The sequence below is a fragment of the Argopecten irradians genome, chromosome 2 (genome assembly GCF_041381155.1).
Source record: "Argopecten irradians isolate NY chromosome 2, Ai_NY, whole genome shotgun sequence".
NCBI classification, from domain to species: domain Eukaryota; kingdom Metazoa; phylum Mollusca; class Bivalvia; order Pectinida; family Pectinidae; genus Argopecten; species Argopecten irradians.
The window spans coordinates 22,520,895-22,535,158 of NC_091135.1; the positions used below are offsets into that span (position 1 = coordinate 22,520,895).

General features: G+C 34.2%; 1 protein-coding gene across 3 annotated transcripts in view; it reads left to right on the plus strand.

Annotated features, from left to right (window-relative positions):
- LOC138314828 (histone deacetylase 4-like) overlaps positions 1-14,264 on the plus strand; it is a 161,502-nt gene that overhangs the window by 39,510 nt on the left and 107,728 nt on the right. Inside the window, exon 1 of one of the 3 annotated variants that reach the window (XM_069255398.1) lies at positions 3,323-3,447. The exons of the other annotated variants lie outside the window; for them this stretch is intronic. The gene's annotated coding sequence lies outside the window, so the exon portion shown is untranslated. Of the gene's footprint in view, positions 1-3,322; positions 3,448-14,264 lie in introns of those variants that run through there. 3 annotated transcript variants of the gene reach the window in all.

Below are 14,264 nucleotides of genomic sequence, written 5' to 3' on the forward strand. Positions count from 1 at the left end.
ATGAAACTTCAAATTCAAAGAACAGGCTTCAGTGTTTCTACTTTTAATAAAGACATATGATTGAGATCATTTCATACAGAAATCTCCTCAGAATATTTTTATTGATACTTTAACATCAGAGCCCATTTTTAATTCCCAGACATCTGGTATTTGGAGATATAGGTATCATGTAATATGGTTTCTCAGATTTTGATCCTTCTAACTTTGATGTCAAAACAAAGTTTTAAGAAAGGTGTTTTTCATCATGTTGAAGATTCAGGAGTTAAAATAGACTAGACACATTAAATTGCGTTTGGGGACCCAATAATATACTGATACTACTACAAGTAAGCCTTAATTACATTTGTTGGTCGAGGCTTAAGAACTAGGCCAGTCTCCAAAATTATCGCAAGATTTTAATCTGAATTACACTTTTGTGTGTAAGTATATTTAAAACCCTAAAATAAAATTCTGTTTTCAAAAGTTTTAAATGATACTAACATTTCATTTGAAGAAGATCCAAATAGAGCCTACATACCTCCTTAACTTATGTGAGACGTTTATAAAAGATCTAAAATAAGAACATCTGTTTGTGGTGTATGATACTAAGAATGTTTTACCTAGACTATTTTGAGCTAAATTTACCTCAGTAGTTAATAGTTTGTCCAATACTTCAATATCTAGTGAATGGGGCAATGTAAAGAGTAAATAGTTCACTTTTTTAGAATCAACTTGAGACGATTGTATGGAGATTTTGTATAAACACTTGAGAACTGGCTGGAAATAAGGCCATTTTAAACAATCTTCCTGATTGATGATAGGAAGGTTATTTTTGAATTAGAATTTTGGCTTGAAAAAAAGAAGATTGAAAGGAATAAACTTGTCTGAGAAATATTGAAAAATATTAAAAGTACAGACCGTGAAGTACCCAACATGCTGAAGTTTGTATGAGAGCTGTAAGGACAAATAACTGAAAAAATGTCACCACTATAACATCTTTATAAACGTATTCATACCAAGAGACCATATTCTTGGTGATATTGCCCTCAATCATTAAGTACCTTATTACATTGTCCTCTATCATTAAGTGCCTTATTACATTGTCCTCTATCATTAAGTGCTTATTACATTGCCCTCAATCATCAAGTGCCTTATTACATTGTCCTCTATCATTAAGTTCCTTATTACATTGTCCTCTATCATTAAGTGTCTTATTACATTGTCCTCTATCATTAAGTGTCTTATTACATTGTCCTCTATCATTAAGTGCTTAATACATTGCCCTCAATCATCAAGTGCCTTATTACATTGCCCTCAATCATAAAATGCCTTATTACATTGCCCTCTATCATTCAGACAATAAGTGACTTATATTGTCTTATGACATTGTCCTCTATCATTCAGACAATAAGTGACTTATATTGTCTTATGACATTGTCCTCTATCATTCAGACAGTAAGTGACTTATATTGTCTTATGACATTGTCCTCTATCATTCAGACAGTAAGTGACTTATATTGTCTTATGACATTGTCCTCTATCATTCAGACAGTAAGTGACTTATATTGTCTTATGACATTGTCCTCTATCATTCAGACAGTAAGTGACTTATATTGTCTTATGACATTGTCCTCTATCATTCAGACAGTAAGTGACTTATATTGTCTTATGACATTGTCCTCTATCATTCAGACAGTTATTGACTTATATTGTCTTATGACATTGTCCTCTATCATTCAGACAGTAAGTGACTTATATTGTCTTATGACATTGTCCTCTATCATTCAGACAGTAAGTGACTTATATTGTCTTATGACATTGTCCTCTATCATTCAGACAATAAGTGACTTATATTGTCTTATGACATTGTCCTCTATCATTCAGACAGTAAGTGACTTATATAGTCTTATGACATTGTCCTCTATCATTCAGATAGCAAGTGACTTATATTGTCTTATGACATTGTCCTCTATCATTCAGACAGTAAGTGACTTATATTGTCTTATGACATTGTCCTCTATCATTCAGACAGTTATTGACTTATATTGTCTTATGACATTGTCCTCTATCATTAGATAGAATGACTTATATCGTCTTATACATTGTCCTCTATCATTCAGACAGTTATTGACTTATATTGTCTTATGACATTGTCCTCTATCATTCAGACAGCAAGTGACTTATATTGTCTTATGACATTGTCCTCTATCATTCAGACAGTAAGTGACTTATATTGTCTTATGACATTGTCCTCTATCATTCAGACAGTTATTGACTTATATTGTCTAATAGGACTTTGCTCTCAGACATTAAGTGCCTAATGACATTGGTCTATGATTTTGACATAAGCTCCTTTTGACATTGGTCTGCAATTTGACATTAAGTACCTTATGATATTGGTCTATTATTTTTGACATTATGTACCTTATGACATTGGTCTATTATTTTGACATAAGTGCCTTGTGACATTGGTCTGTAATTTCAACATTAAGTACCTTATGACATTGGGCTATAATTTTGACATAAAGTGTCTTGTGAAATTGGTCTATTGGCCTATAATTTTGACATTAAGTGCCATATGATATTAGTCTATTATTTTGAAATTACCGTATTTTCCGGAGTATAAGCAGTGTCTTATGACATTGGCGTTATTGTTGTTTACTGTAGGTGAAATGAATGCCCTTGATCTACTTCAAAATCTTCTAACCTGCAAATTGGCTTTAATGTCCTTTCTTAAGTCTGATATATAATTTATATAACTGCATTATTTCTGACTGTGCCCAGTTCAATTGACCATCTGATAAATGAGTAATTTTTCTATAAGTTTCCTAAGGTAAGGTTGTTTTAAGATAGTGGTAATATCTTGTTATTTTGGTATAAATATGTTACTGTTCTTGTCATGCAATCACCTAAGCTACAAAGTTATATTCTTTAAATTAATAATTTGTCTATGTAAATGAGACAAAATACAAAGTATTCATGAACATGGCATAGTTTTCCATCTATGCAACCAATTTCTTTTATTACCAAAAGAAAATTAAAAGAAAATTCAGAATGATTAATCCATAAACTTACATGTTAAAGCTAACTAAGAGACAACTTTGAAACCACGGATTATCAGCTGAGGGTATCTATCATGTCTTTGTGTCAAAAATAGCCGAGATATACTACCCAAGTGTGGTGTCACGTGATAGTCTTTGTTTTTTTAAACAATTGTTACAGTTTTATATAGAGCACTGTAAAGTCAGGTTGTTTCAATTCTTCTATTCACTATAGGTGTCCATGCCAGAAACAATTTGCCTATAAACAAAGCCTTAATCTATTACTGCTCGCTTAATTGCGTGTTGTTTTTTGGGGTTAATGGCAGTATCCGAGTTCTGGAGGACGGAGTTGTAGAGCATTACAGTCATTTTCAAAATAAATGTACCGAACACGGTGGCAACGGGACCCAACTTCGTGTCAATTAAGGTAATGCTTTTGTATTTGAAGGAAAGAATATTCAAAATGAGTCTTGTTTATATATCATGTTTATATTTGTCAACTTTCAATTAGGTAAACAATAAAGGAGTATGAAATTGAATTATAATGATATAACTATGGTATATGAATGATGAATGCCAAATAGTTCCATTCTGTGTGCTAAGCATTATCCTTTCTTCTATTTGGAATGATGAATTGTTTTGAACCAGAAAAATATGTCCTGATGTCTGTTTTGGTCCCAACATGTTGTCTGTAAGTGTGTTGTATTGTTCCTGAAGTTGTAAAATTCTACGTGAGCTTAAGAAGCCTCACGGAGACTTCTAACTTTTTGCTCAGACTCTATTAAAGTCCATCAGCAGGTCTATAATGACACTGAGGCTTCCATTAAACTCTGTAATCCTGTGAAATGGCAACTACCTCTGCTATTTTTAACCCGATTTATGGTAGATTTATAATCTTAGCAAAACCTAATCTAACAATTTTTCGAGTTTTATGTGTCCGGAGGTGTCATAACACTTCTGGTAGCCTTTAGAACATCTACAACAATTATAAAACGACTGTATTAAGATTATATAACGTTGTCGTCAGAAAATATTAAAGCTCTTCTCTAAATGATAAAAGCCTATATTTGTCCTATTGTCCCTTTGCTATTAGAGTCTAATTCTATTTAAAAAGATGTATCTATGGAAACAAATCATAACTGAGTTTGGTTTAGAAAGGCCAAGCTAGCTGATGTTAAGAGAACTGAGAAGGATAATTCATAATAAATGTATATTAACAGTTAAAACAATCTCTTATACCAATAGATTAATTAGATTTAGAAAAAGGGAAATAACTCTTATTTGAAATAATTATTGAATTTAAAGATACATGCAGTCTTAACTCTTAGCACAAAGTTGGCTTCATTCTAAACTCATTTACCCCTAAAGACACATTTAGGCTCTTCTAAATCAAAGACTAGACCAGTCCATTTTGAAATTTCAGGGATGAATGAGTTAAAGTAGAAAGAACTAATTAAAATGAGTTCCACCTTGACACTTAACCTTTACTTGTTCGACTGTATCTAAGGTCGAAAGGCCAATAAAAAAAACTATTCTAAGGAAGGAAAAATATTATACATTTGAAAAAGACAAAAAGCAAAAAGAAAACAAAATTATCAAACTTGTTGAATCTATGATATGAAATGTTTGTTATGTGTAAGTGTTTCTTATCAATATAGCTTGAACAAATGTAAAATCAAAGTTTGATTCCTGTGCAATAGGCTTATAATTCTGAATAGTTCGTAATGGAATTCTTGTCACAAAATAGCATGAAAAATACTACCCACAAATATTTGATATGATATATGTAGTGTGTGTTTGATGTGCTCTGTAGAATTGAGTTGAGTACTGTACTTTTAGTTTATGTCAAGCATTTAGCTGAATAATTCAGGGTACTTTAGTTATCAGTCACATAGAAAAACATGAAAAAATGGAAATTAACAATAATGTTACCTGTTAATGAATCCAGTTTTTGTATATTGAGCTATTGATCCAACTTTAAATCTTTAATGATCTTTCTGACAATTTATTTAAAATGGTGTGTTTATATAGCTAAATTTATTTCAGTCGCATTTCCGCTCGATAAATTGCAGAAATTTTAAGGTAATAGGCTTTAATTATTTATTATGGGAATAAGAATTTGTGATTGTTAGTTATCATAAAGCATGAAATCTATTTTATAGTGGTGTGAATGTTGATGTGCTGGGCTGATGGTGTAATTGTTGGGATGACACTAGAATTAACACACATGGATAGGATTGGTGTGTGATCCTCGGAAGTCAATTCAGATCACTTAGATAAACACACCTATGTTGTGGCCTGCAGTACTTATCATTTTATTCCGTTCTATTTGGCATATAAGTTAAATGGAACAAATTGAAAGCTTTCAAAGTTTTCCTTTTTTTTTAAAGTCAAATTGTCCTAGTTCGCTATTTAATTAATATGTATGACGTACTTTTGGTATGAAGTCGTTAAATGAGCTTCAGCATTGTTTTGTCCTTTTCTCACACCCTGTTAACTTGATTTAAATAGGTATTTTCAAATAAACTCTAATATGCTTGTCAAAATTCACTCAATACCTGGCCAGTCTATTTAGATCCACCACTCAAGTCTAGGTTAGTAGTTTCTGAATAACTAACCGAGCTTTGTGAAAAACCCCAATTATTATTGAAAATTCCTCGTCAGTGCCAGACTAACCTGCCTGCACTAAGAACTATTTTTAAAGCCCGTTTTCTGTAGGCCTATAGGGTTTAGTGATGATGTCACAGTTAAGTAATTTGTTGATGAGCTGTAAGTAATTAACAACATAATTATATATTACCATATTTTATTGAATAAGCACACCACATGCTTTTAATTCAGTTTTATCCATTATTGTAATTGTTACCCAAGACCTTATAAATCTACTGTTGCTAAGATTTGACCAGTTCCAGCTCTGCTCAAATAGATTTTTCAATGCCTGTCATTTTCTTTCATTGATTTTTAATTAGAAATTGATGTCTTAAACATGATAGCGATTTTCCATATTTCTTTGTCTATAAATCTACTTCACAGCAATGACACTTGGAATCTTGTAGAAAACAACAATCAGACATTGGAAGGCAAATATATGTAAAGGGAAGACAACTCTAAGATAAAATTTATACATGACCAAAGGTAGCATACCCCCTTAATATTTAATGGTGTTTAAATGTGTTCTCTGAATTCTACGATAACCAGCTAGTTTATTAGAACAACTTTGTTATATTTAATGTAAAAGTTCACAAGTCCTTAAGTGGGTCTGTGCAGTATGTTTCTTATTCCTCAATCCATCTCCTCTTACTCTTTCAAATGCCTATATTTTTCACACTTTAAATTTAATGGGCTATTGCTTTTAATTTTTTAACTATTAATTAATCTGATTTAAGTCATTTGAAATTTTGAGTCCTTTAATTCAAATTGCATTAAGATATAATATTCCATTAATTGAGTGCCGAATGAAGAATTTGCCATGCTATCACCATATAGACAGTACATATGTATATAATGGTAATTGTGTCTGTCCTGTTGCATTACATTGTGTTCTATCATGCTGTGCTGCATCATTAATTATAATAAATTGTTCAAGAATAAGAATAATTTGAATTTTATTAGGGAGAAATTTAAATAATTAGCTGGAAATATCTTCCTATAAAAGAAATCTTCAATTTCATAACCTCAATTTTGACACAACAAACCTCAAAATAGCCTAAACTAATCATACAGACAGAAAGGGATTTAAGTAAAATATTTTGATTTTAACACAACATAACTGAAAGAGCTCAAATTATGTAATCATATTTTAACCAGGAAGAAAAGAATTTATATAAGATATTTTGATTTTGAAAGTCTGTATTTTGTTTGCTTCTCAGTATTCCCCCTTTCATCTGATATATTAAATAGTTGATTTCTATCACTCCATTATAACCAGCGAGCAACAGGTAAAAAGACATGTCCATGGGTGGCCAACAGATTACGTACAAAATTCTCTTTATGTAGAGTCCTAGCTGTGATGCTGATATTCCTTAAAACATTAATATCAACATTTTTTCTCTCGGTCTTTGATTTTATCGCTTCTATTGACCATAACCCTGCAGTAGTAAACTTATCACTGGGAGAACACTACAACTGTCATACCTCAGGATAAACACCTCAGGCTATAGGCCTAGGCTGTTCATTTATAAGGTTTATTGGTGTATAAACAGTCATTTTGAAACTCATTTATTATTGTATGAATTGCCATTTTGAGGCTCAGTCTCCTTGCAGAATCTGGTCATTTGATCTCTCAGAGCAGCACACAAGTCAGACCCAAATAAATCCAGTATTTCATCAGAGGACATGATTGCTATCAGTGATTTTTCTCTTTATATATCTGGGGTTGGAAAACGACCCCATTCCCAATGCCAAACCCCCCTTTATTTTTCCAATTACAATGAAAAATTCCCAAATCAAACTGCTGAGACAAATAAAAAACTGTCTTGATAAAAGATTGTTTTGTTGATACAATACAGGTCCATGTAAAAACAGCATGTAACATCAAATAACACAGTTGAACACCATGTTCAGTAATGGGTAACATTTCCTAAAACTCCTCTATTCGCGATAAAAAATTCCCAATTTGTGTCAAAAAAATTTTCCCCAAAATACCCTGAAAAATCACTGGCTATAGAACAGACCAGTCTGTTTCTCCTTTTCACAATACCAACTACAACATGTGTAAAGATTATTACTGATTAAGCCACTCTCATTAATTTGTTTCACAAGTTGAATATGTCCAGTACAGACCTATGTTCATGTCTAAAATATAATTTTCTTTTCTTGACAACTTTTACTGATCCTGATTTTCCATTAAGGGGAGACAATCCTGTATAATAAAAGAAAATAACCCGTCTGTGACAAGAGTAGGAAGACTAGTGGGGTGGAACAATTCAACATAGAGTGGACAAATTTACAGGATTTTTGTGAAATAAATAGCTATATGATGACTTCACTGAATGTTTAAAGTAAAATGATATCTTTGTTATTGTAGCTGAAGGGTGATGATTCAGATTTAGACATGTTGTCAAGTGGTCATCTTCTCCAACAATGGTGAAGTGTGTTTGATGTGAGTGGTTCGTACTTATACCAGTACTGATGTATGGGCGGAAATCAGGCTTATATTTAAATCTCTTTTCTACAATGTCAAGTGATGCAGTCGCCTTACTTTGCAATGTGTTATTTCTCATTCTGCATGTTCATGATGAAACTGCAGGTAAATCATATAATTGTAAATGTTGTCTCCATTGTAATAAAGATAAGAGTTAAAGCCTTTTCTGTTCTCATCTTTGGTTGGGTTTTATCATTATCTTACATCAGATTAAGTCTGGGCTAGTGGTTTGGGAGGCAAGGATAGTCAGACTTCTCAGAGAATAAATTACCAACCTACATTCATGACATGGTGACTGCCCTATTTCGGATATGAACTCATGACTTCGAGGTTAGATAGGGTTAGAATGTTGGAACTCCTGAACGACTCAGCTGTCCCTATTCTCATGATTATAAACAACTTAATATTTTCCCCTGCTCCTTGAGTTTGATGCTGAGTGGTGGATGTGAAAGGCATGGAGGTATGTCTCTAGACTAAAGTAAAGAGGGAGTATTCCAAAAATTGGTTGTTTTATGTGTGTGCTCTTAGCATTCAAATAGAGGGTTGGTTGTTGATTGAAATACTCCGCTCTCTATAGTATGTTTCTGTAAGATAGCACTATAAAATTGGTATTATATATATATGTATACTACAGCCATCCATCACCAGGCTGATAAGTCTCTATACCTATCGACCATTGATTTAAGTAAGATTGTCAGTGACACATACAAGATCATGTCAGTGCTAGTGTTTTGGCTAAACGACGGTTCGGTCACTTTGTTCTGGTACTGTAACATTTAAACATTCCCTTGTTAGAACGCCGGAAAACATTTGAAAAAGTAATAGTGCTGCAAACTTGAGAGGATTTGAACTGCAGTCGTGTCTTTTATCAGATTTAATTCCCTATGGCATTCTATAGAACTGTGTCATGAACATTGTGTTTTTACTAAATACGGTTCCTTTGTGTTGTGGTCCTTATTGGGCATGAAGTGATGCACAAGTCAGGATTTGGTATCCGTAAATGAATGCAAGAAAAGACATTAATTACTCGCAGGGGAAACTGGAATAGTTTAAAGAGAAGTTTTAAAAGAGTCCTCTGAGACGTGAGTGGATATTTAGATTTTAGTGTTACATAACTTAATAATTATTCACCAAGTCTTCTGTACTGTTATGGCAAGTGTAAATGATTTTTAAAAGGTCAACTAGTGCGCTTATCTCGGATGTTCTGACTAAAATAACTGTCATATTTACTGAGAATGTGAAAGTAATTAGATTTGAGTTTACTTCAGGTATGTGATGATTTTTAAGTGGGATGTTTTGGAATTTGTCCTAAATATTAAAATGTAATTATAGATTGATTAATGCATCCTCAGCACTTTCCAGCATTCATAAAAATCATTCAATCATTATTTCATATGGCTGCATAGCAACTTTAAAGCTTCATTCATATTTCAAACGATACTCATGTGATGTTTAATTTGAACTGATATGAAGTAGCCTGAAACGTCCCCTTCTAAGTTATGTTAATGCAGGCCTAAATTGAATGTTATGAAACGAAGAGATTATAAAATCTACTGGATGTAAATGTTATTACATGTTCTCAAGTGATTATGATTAAACATAACATTACGTTATTAGACAGAACTATTAAGAGGAGCATTTCTGTGTTACCTTGACCTGTTTCCTGTCTGCAAGTTTTACTAAAATAACCACTTAATTGTCCATAAGACTTAATAGTACTGTTAGCTGAAATATTCGTGATCACTACATTAGATAACATGGCAAAAAAAAAAAAAAAAAAAAAAATTAAGATTTTAAAACAACTGCATGTGGGACTAATAGAATCTTACATGGGTCTGTGAAGTGGACAGGGATATCTCAACCCAAGTGAAAGATTTTTGCCGGTCAACCCGAGGCTTGCTGAGGGTTGACGGCCAAAATCTTTCACGAGGGTTGAGATATCCCTGTCCACTTCACAGACCCATGTAAGATTCTTTTTCTCCCATACTAAGTAGAAAAAATGATGAAATTCTGCTTGGTTTCCAGCTTTTTCTTCGCGCCATGATCGCAGGAACGTCGTTATGGGTCAAAAAATTGATGACGTTCATCTACAATGTGCACCACAGTTACGCCGCATGTATTGATGACGTCACGTTATTGTCTAGCGCATGTGAGCTGTGTAAGATGGAGATATATTTTTCCTAGCAACCACAGGATATCCCTGTGTAGTATTGGAGAAAGAGATATATTTTCCCTAGCAACCACAGGATATCCCTGTGTAGTATTGGAGAAATTTGTTATTATATCTCTCTCAGAAACAAAAGTTTTCAGACTCTTCGGATACTTGGTGTATACCCACCCACGAAACATGGACTAATTAGGATGGGGTTTACAATACCATGTTTGGAATAAAGTTAATTTAGGAATAACAAAATGGCATCATTTTACATACATACACAATTGATAGTTTCATTTCTCTTTGGAAAGGCCCATTAGGTCAAGGTCAACCAGGATCTGTATGATGATAACAAACCATTCCCACTTAATGTCTTCTGCAGTGTTAAGTCCATCTTGTTTTATTGAAATCAGAAAAGACATCAAATGCCAAAAAATCTATTTATAGATATATGGTGATTAGTGCGAGTACTTTTATCCTTCAGTGTGAGAATAGACTCATTAGACGCTAAGTAAGCAGGACAGAAATGGGCACCTAGGTGACCTCACAAAAAGGTCTTACGACTGGGTAATCGGACATTAACTGCTGTTTCAGTAGCCCAGTGTTTGAAGGGTATCAGTAAGCGGTATGTTCAGGGGGGTCCAAGTGTCAGGAGATTGTATCATGACCACAATAAAGTCATGAATGATTCAGGTCGGAACCTCTTAAGACAGTGGGCAGTGTTTATTACTCAAGGTAGTGTAGGAGGCTATAGGCATTTATAGTCCCGCTAAATATCACAAGCAACTGTTAATACAGGTAAATAAACACTACATTATCAAATTTACCACAAGGGTAGATAACTCTATTTCAAACAAAAATGACTGATCTCTTTCAAATGAAAATAACTTATTATTGCTTTATGCTTTGACCAAGATGGGTTTGGGTGGGTGGGGGCAGGGGGAGGGGCATAGAGAAATTCTCATGTCTCTTTCCTGTCTTATTCCACCCTGTCACATCCAGTCCAGTCCCATCCAGTCCTATTCTGTCCTAGGTATTTCCTACTGTTATGTCTCAGATATTTCTAAGATGGATATGTTGTAAGGGAGATAGACACGAAGGGACAGAGAGACAAAGGGATAGTCAGACATAGAGTGTTCATTCCCAGATTTGGAACTATTTTGTACCCTTAAATATTAGATAACGTAAGTCTTTAGATGAACTTTGGATTCAGCTGTACAAGAAATGGTTCCCCCTAGCTGTTATCACTGGAATGGCAGCTCCAGCAGCTATGGCTGTAGGATCCCTAGGATGTCAGAATAGACATTTTCTTGTTAACAAACTTCAGGATAATTATTTATTTGGTTCATAAGGTTTGTTTCAGTTTAATTTGATTAATTTTCTATGAATAGCCATAGTCACATAAGCAGTTGTGTCAGGATAAGAAGGTGAAGGAAAGCCAGAGTACAGAGAGAAAAACCAGAGGTGGAAGACCAGTGGTAGATTAATGTCTTTAAAACATAACCACTGGTTAGTCTCAGCCACAATGTGTAAGACAAATGCTTTTGAGTAATATATCAGGAAGAAACTTCAAATTATTTATGATTAATATTTTCGTATTTTCTGACTTCTCTGTATACCTTTTATGTCCTGGCCCAGGTGAAGTAGAACCTCCTGTGAAACATTTAATACCTGTAGATACAATCTTGTACAGGTGTTTTGTATACCTGATATAGGATACCATTATATTTGGTTTATTGTATAGGAGTATATATTATGATATTTAATAACTTAATTATTATGACTCGAGTGACACCAGACGGGCTGAGTTAATGTTGTGTCATCTTATATATAGATAATAGCATTAAGTGTAAGGTTAAAATAGATTACATTGTAATATGTAACTTATTTTGTAACAAGTTTATTAAGACATTTTTACTACATTAAATCCACTCTGAGAATTTATTTGATTAGAACCAAAATTCATCTTGGTTTTTACTCAAATCCTAAGATTCTTCAAATTATATATAGCTATATATTGCTCACTTGTCCATTGTTTATTAGTTTAATAAATAAACATGATTGAAAAATGAAACTGGAGAAATGTTTTCACTAATATAGTAAGGGTTATTTTCATTGCAAAAAAATCTATTTCAAATGAATTCAAAAATTAAACTTAATCGATTTGCAAACTCATGATAAGAGATGACTTTATGATTGTATAAACGTTACATGAGAATATTCCTCTATAATTCAATTTTGCTTGTTACGAGCATTTTCATTGGCTTAAAAATTTACTTTATCAGTCCATTAAAGGAAAAAATGGCGTCACCGTTTGTGACGTTGCTTCTGATTGGCGGGGATGACGGTGTAATGATTTCATAGACAAAAGAGTCCCAAAATGAATTTTGAGTATTGTAATGGAGATATAACATAAAAAATCTATTCAAGTTAATCCTTAAATATTATGTGTGACCTGAGAGTGTTCCCCTGTATTATGTGTGATTTGAGTGTGTTCCCCTGTATAATATGTGACCTGAGAATGTTTCCCTGTATTATGTGTGACCTGAGAGTGTTCCCCTGTATTATGTGTGATTTGAGAGTGTTCCCCTTATTGTATGTGACCTGAGAATGTTCCTCTGTATTATGTGTGACCCGAGAATGTTCCCCTGTATTATGTGTGACCTGAGAGTGTTCCCCTGTATTATGTGTGACCTGAGAGTGTTCCCCTGTATTACATGTGACCTGAGAGTGATCCCCTGTATTATTTGTGACCTGAGAGTGATCCCCTGTATTATATGTGACCTGAGAGTGTTCCCCTGTATTATGTGTGACCTGAGAGTGTTCCACTGTATTACATGTGACCTGAGAGTGTTCCCCTGTATTACATGTGACCTGAGAGTGTTCCCCTGTATTATATGTGACCTGAGAGTGTTCCTCTGTATTATATGTGACCTGAGAATGTTCCCCTGTATATATGTGTGACCTGAGTGCATTCATTCCCTGTGAATCTTATTATGTGACTAGTGTTCCCTGTATTATGTGACTTGATGGAGTGATTCCCCTGTATTATGTGACTGACCTGAGAGTGTTCCCCTGTATTACATTGTGACCTGAGAATGTTCCCTGTAGTATACTAGTGTGACCTGAGAGTGTTCCTCTGTATTCTGTGGACCTGAGAGAGTGTTCCCTGTATTGTGTCCTGAGAGTGTTCCCTGTATTCTGTGACCTGAGATTCCCTGTATTCTTGTGACCTGAGAGTGTTCCCTGTATTCTGTGTGACCTGAGAGTGTTCCCTGTATTCTGTGTGACCTGAGAGTGTTCCCTGTATTCTGTGTGACCTGAGAGTGTTCCCTGTATTACATGTGACCTGAGAGTGTTCCACTGTATAACATGTGACCTGAGAGCGCTCCCCTGAATTATATTTGACCTGAGAGCGTTCCCCTGTATTACATGTGACCTGAGAGTTTTCCCTGTATTCTGTGTGACCTGAGAATGTTCCTCTGTATTACATGTGACCTGAGAGTTTTCCCTGTATTCTGTGTGACCTGAGAATGTTCCCCTGTATTATATGTGACCTGAGAGTGTTCCCTGTATTCTGTGTGATCTGAGAATGTTCCCCTGTATTATATGTGACCTGAGAGTGTTCCCTGTATTCTGTGTGACCTGAGAATGTTCCCCTGTATTATATGTGACCTGAGAGTGTTCCCTGTATTCTGTGTGACCTGAGAATGTTCCCCTGTATTACATGGGACTGAGAGTTTTCCCTGTATTCTGTGTGACCTGAGAATGTTCCCCTGTATTATATGTGACCTGAGAGTGTTCCCTGTATTCTGTGTGACCTGAGAATATTGACCTGTATTATAGGTAACCTGAGAGTGTTCTTCTATGTTTTGTGACCTGAGAGTATTCCCCTGCTTTCTGCATGCCCTGATATTGTTCCTCTTTATTACTTAGGGACTTGAGG